This window comes from Onychostruthus taczanowskii, unplaced genomic scaffold (assembly GCF_017590055.1).
Source record: "Onychostruthus taczanowskii isolate IOZ18803 unplaced genomic scaffold, ASM1759005v1 scaffold48, whole genome shotgun sequence".
In the NCBI taxonomy this organism is placed as follows: Eukaryota; Metazoa; Chordata; class Aves; order Passeriformes; family Passeridae; genus Onychostruthus; species Onychostruthus taczanowskii.
The window spans coordinates 1,175,775-1,181,970 of record NW_024502347.1 but is presented as its reverse complement, the minus strand read 5'-3'; positions in this window follow the sequence as shown (position 1 = coordinate 1,181,970).

Here is a 6,196-nt window from a genome sequence, read left to right as displayed (position 1 = left end):
TTTTTAAAAAACATTTGTCTTGTAGCATAGAGAGATAGTGTGGTCAAGGTAGGACAGCCACAGCATGGTATGAACCATGTCTGATGCTCCATTTGCATTTCCCCATTCTAGATGAGTTGTGCTGCCAGCACTAAAGCCCAGTATGGTTTTCAGTCATTGCAATGGCCACATCTTATTTCCAGAGAGATTCAGCTGTGGCCCTAAAATAGGTCTGTTATTTTGTATTCCCTGACAGCTCAGGTACTCTTTTTTTCTTTTTATTTTTTTTCCATAGGGGTTATCTTTTTTTTATTTCCCTTCTTTTTCTTCTGATTTTTTGGTAGTATGTTTGATGTTTTCAGCATCTGTGGTTCAGAATCCTTTTTCTCTCATGTAGCTGTGCCACAAGCTGTAGTTTTCCTGCTATATCCATCTCCTCCTTTTGGAGTTTTCACTTCTTGAAGAAAAACTCTGTAGTTGTAACACACTGTCTTGCTTGTTTTATTACCGATTTATTCCAAGTTACCATCAATGAGATAATGTAACTTTTCTTAACTTGTTTGATTTTCTACCTACTTCCCTGGAAATACAAAAATGTGGATTTATGTAGAGGAGAAAATAAAAGGAGAAACTAAAGAAAGTGGTAAGATTTTGACTCTCAATCAAACTTAAACCTTGCATGGAGACATTCTCCGCAGGCCAGAACTTCCGTAGTAGCTTCTCCCATGATAAAATTAAATACCCTGTGCCCCCCTCTTCCTGGGTTTTCCTCAGATCAGACTATTGGATAATTGACTCAGATGCTCACAAGTCTAAGCTATGAAACCTGATGCTGGGTTTGAGGTTCTACACTATATTTTGAGGGATTTTTGAAATTTTTCTTCTCCACAGCTTGCAAGGATATTTTGTAGGCTCATGAACTCCCTTCTTAGCAAGAAAGGGATCACTCAGTTAAAGCCTTTCCTAAGAGAGGCGGGATTTTAAGAGACCAGTTACCTGGTAGAAAATCCTTTTCCCCAAATGCTCTGATAACCTTTTTGCCGTAAGTCCTACAGGAGGTGTTTAAGTGTATTTTTCCTTCTCATCTCCCTTCTTTCCACATAAATCACAGCCTTTACAGTGGGCTTGATACCAGGAGTGAGCAAGAGCTGAAATGTATCTCAGTGAGGCAAGGGGAAAGCAAAAGGGCAATAAGGGAAGAGCTGGAGCCGTCTGGGTGAAAAGAGAGAGTTGGACGCCAGTGAGGTGTATTTGAATAAGCAAGCTGATGCACAGGGAGGAGTAGATTGGCAGGGAGGCTGCAGTTTAGTTGCTAGGAAGTGCAGAAGAGCTGTGCACGCACCTGGGCACAGGCACAGCGCTCGCTCTCACGTTGCCGGCCGGCTGGGCAGGTTGAGGGTGCGGAGCCAGAGCTCCCGGAGTGGCAGAGCCCAGCTCAGTGTGTGGGCATGGCCCAACACGCTCAGGGACACGTGGAGCAGAGGGCTGGTGCTGCTGTGGCAGGGAGGAGGCTGGGTCACAGCACATGGAAAACAAGCGGCGAGCCTGCCATTGAGACATACCCACATCCACATGAGCCCTGACGGGAGTCACAGCAGTCATTTGGAAGACACGTGTGCCAAGGCTGATTTGAATTTCCAAAGGTCACATTTCTCATTCTCTGCGTACCGGGATTCTCATTAACAAGTGTCTCCAGCTGGCCCTGTGCAATGTCCTCAGGACATGCTGTTGTAACCAAGTCGTGCACACAGGCTTCCCCCAAGGCTTCAGTCTCATCTCACTGCTTTCCACTTCTGGGGTGTTGTAGGAGAGGGGGCTGTGTCCTGGACACACTACGTAGGGGATCAGATTTTGACCTAGCAGGCATGTCCTGCTAAGTGCTGCAGGAAATGTATGGAGCGGCTTTCTGGAGGTGTAGGCTGGTTTGTAGCACCACCTGGTTGAATTCCCCCTTACCTGGTGGCAGTGGCATCAAAGCCAGGTAGGCTATAAACAGAAAGGAGGGCTTCCAGTCAGATCACCTCTCCTGGGGGACAAGAAGTTACCCCTCTGCAGGAGTTTATTTCTCCTCATTGTGCCTCCTTGGAGGTACATACACAAATGGCTTAGCCAAAACATCTGCACTTAAAAAACTAAAATTAGATGAGTCCCTCAGTAGCCTTTATAAAACCTGGCAGAGCTGTGAGATAAGTAAACAGCTACATTTTAGGGTCCTTTACAAAAGGATTTTGTGGCTTTAGCCTCTGTCTCATCTACTCCAGACACAGCTAGGTACTCCTCTGGTACAATGCCTCTCTAAAATAAGGGCATCTGCCACCTCAGGGCTACCCTGTGTTGTCAGGAGTAGACAGGACTTCTGACTCACCAGCCAGGCCAGAGAACAGGCTGCTCAGGATTAGAGTATCTTGTCAATCATCACTGGCTTTGAACAAAAAAGGATTTTGTCTGTCTCCATTGCTGATGGGTCATGGTGACCTCTCTGCCTATGTCAGGAGCCTGATGCAGGAACCAGCTCTCCTTAACTCCCCTGGGACTCACAAAGCTTAGCTCTGCTTCTCCTCTGCCTGCTGACAGCATGTTCTCCATCTGCTGCCTTGGCTTGAATCTCTGACGAACATTATGTTATGGAATGCCTTCTCCAGTAACATTTATACCATTAGAGACTCCACAGAATTATCTACTTCCCACTCAATAAATGCTTTCCTTTCAAATGCTGGTTTTGGAGAGTGTTTACCCTGCAGCCTGCTGAGCAAAAGCCATATGGGGAAGTTTCTGAGAGAGCTTCACTCTGCCTGAAGCTCAGGAAAGTGTAATTCACCTGAAGATGAGTTACCTGCCTTTTTGGTCAGAAGTAATTGGTCTCAATTTGGAGTCTTCACTCATCTGCCATATGAGTACTACCTGACCCTCATCTACCTCATGTATTCTGCTTTGGGATGTTCAGTATTAAGTCTTTGGATGTTTAGTACTGAGACCCCAGATCACTGAATCTGTTGGTCTGTTTAAATCATCACCACTGATCTCCTCTATTTATTAGATGTTGGTGAATTATTATACTCCCATTTATTAAATGCAGAGCATGCAGTGGTAGCACAAATACTGCATTGGTTAGTTGTTTTTGCAGAGATCCCCTTCAGATTTCTTTTCTTATAACTTAGGTACACAGGGGTTTGCCTGTTTTCACTCTGCATATCGTTGCCATTGTTGATTTTAACAACCTTTCTGCACATCTCCAGTACCATGGGTCTGAGCACAGGGTCACGATTCCTGCCCTGAACAATCACAAAACATCTCTTCACCTTCCAGGTCTATGGCTGCAAATGTGAAGCTGAAAAGTTTAGTCAAGGATATGTTTCTTGCTAATTCTTCTTCTAGGCATTAGTTTGTTCCTTCATTGTTTTTTTCTGGACTGCACGTTTGGGCTGATTCAGAACTAGATGTCTCTGATTATATCCCCTGATATTTTCCTCCTTTTAATTTTTTTTTCTTTTTCAGTGATTTGGCTATTAGCTGTGCTTGTAGAAATAGAGGTTGCAGTTCATAAAGGCAGCTAAAATCCTTTCCATGCTTTCAACAGTTTGTCACTGACTGAAATTGCAGCAAGGTCCAAGTGCTGAGGGTGCGGTCCCAAAATACCCTTCTAGGGCCACTTCATCACTTCTCTACAAGAGGAGAGGCTATTCAGAAAAACCCTGAGGAGACATAAGCACCAAGTGTCTCTTTCCCCCTTTTATCAAAGGCTTGCCTCTCACAATTCTCTCAGTTCTCTCCTATTGTCCCCTGAAATCTCCGACAGCTCTTCACCCCCGTGCTCACGCAGGGAGCTGCAGACAGGAAAACATTCCCAGACCCCGCCTGTATTCTCAGTGATAGGAGTGTGTTCCAGGCTGAGCATCTCTGCACAGCTGCGTGTCAGCACACAGGGACAGGCAACAGAGATGGGCCAGCTTGTGTTTGGTCACAGCAGGAAGTGGGAGGCATTTTGAAAGAGCATCACTTTTCCCACAGAATTCCCTGAAGCCGAACTGTTTTATTTTCTGTCACAGCATAAGTTTTCCAGTGCAAAATAAAAATATCATTAAAGCACTGTCAGTATCACAAAGTGTTTGTTACAGTATGAATTTTTTGAAAGGAGCTGTTTACCTTGAGCTGATTATTAGCTTAGTCTGTAAATCCCCTGAAAAATATTTATCCTCAGCGTAAGTGCTGTAACTCGGGGAAGGATACAGTTGCATTCCTCATAAGCATAAGATGTTTTTCAGCTTCTAATTATGGAGCAATCACAACATCCCTACATGGAAATTAATGAGCTTTCATATTTTTATGTAATGAATGTTTCTCCATTTCTCAGTTCCTTTTTTTTTACTGATTTAAAAGAAAAAATTGCCAATGCCTTTCAGAGCTGTGATTTTAGACCATAAGTTTGCACTCAGCTTAGGGCATTTTGCATGTTGTCCTGTTTGTAACACAACAACTCCATGAGCAGGAGCACGAGCAGGAAGTCTCCAGTTCTCATCTTTGCTGAGAACTGCTCCTGGTGTTCTGTATTCTCATCCTTACCCTACCTCAAGGGGCTGTAGTGCAGACTCATGCCAGCCACTTGCTCTTTGAGTCCTGACTTCAAGACTGTAAACATCCTCTTTGCTGACAGTCTGCTTCTTGCCAACGTGGTTGTTAAGCTTCCTCACACTCACGCTCCCTTCTTCACTCCCTCATTGCCTTTTCCCTCCTCTGCTTTGTAGTTTGTTCATGCTGGCGTGCTACACTCCATGGTCTCCCTTTCAGATAGTCTTCCAATAACCTCAAGGGGGGTTTGGAAACTTGCTATTTGCTTTAACGTGCCTAAAAACTGTTGCTCTCTCTTCAGCCTGGGCAGAACATTCTTCATTTCAAATGACACCAACACAAAGGGAGGTTGCAGCTACAAAGGCTGTGATGGAGTTTTAACTCTGGAAACCCGATGGCAGAAGGAAAGTGCAGACATTGCTTGGTCTCTGCCTCATCAGGAAAAACTCACTTGTAAGGACACAGATATCTAGTAGCAAGTCTTTTTCACGTGGAGCTTTGTGGGAATACTTTGAGCTTTGAGTTCAGTGGGAATAGCATCAGGCTTAAAATGTTAAAACATTTCTAAAACTTAACATAAAAACTTTCTAAAACCTGTGATACATGGGTAGAATTAGGCCATACTGTATATGCACAGTATTTTTCCCACACTGTACAGGAGCACCACATTTAACAGCAGCGAGGTTACAGTTTAACCAGGGGTATCATTCCAGTGACACCCTGAACATTCTGCAGACTATAGATGTCTTTTGTTGGCAGTAAAAGTATTATTTTCAAACTATATTAGGCAAGAATAACTGAAATAATACATTGCAAAGTCTATCTTTCATTTACTTAGTTTCCTAGGAAATGCAACCAATAAAATCAATTTCCATCAGAAAGGTATTTTTAGAAGTGGCCTCTTCCCTGGCCAGACTCACAGCTCTCCAGTCATTGTTTCTGTGCACTTTGCTTTCCCACTTTGTTCTTCTTCTCTTCCTACCTTGTCTGAAAATTATTTCTGTGCTCATCTGTGTATAGATACCAAAGCCACCATTCCTAGGTGGGGATGTAAGCAGGGAGGAAAGTCCATGTGGAAAGCAGAAGGAAGCAAAAGCAACTACCCAGAGTCCTGGTGCTCTGTCTGTGGGCACTGCCTTTCATGGCAGGGTGAAAGAAAGCCTCATCTTCTCCCTCAATTGACAATTGAAAATATTGTTGACTTTCAGACTGTAATTTTGAGAGTCTGTTCAGGTGGTCCATGGCCAGCACTAAGGCAGTGGGTCCATGGCCCTGCTCTTTATTGCTTCAGACCACACAGCAACCAACAGTGCTGCAAGGTGTGACCTTCTGCACCAACTGAACACAAGGGGAGTGTGAAATGCATGTTTCTCTGACATCCTCTAACACAGAGGCCCCAAATCTGGGGATTTTTTGTTTCACATTCCAGCAGGAATGTGATATAATTGTTCTCCCCTTCCTTTTTCCACCATGGCTTCTTCTCATCTGCCTGGTGTTAGCACCTCACTTGCTTTCACTCACATATTTGCACTCTTTTGTCCTAACATCCCCCTGCTGTTCTCTATCTCCCTGTCAAGCAGTGCTGGCCTCATGTCCCTGGGATGTGCTGCTGGGGAAGGCAGATTCTGGGACACACTGGAGTATCCCTGTC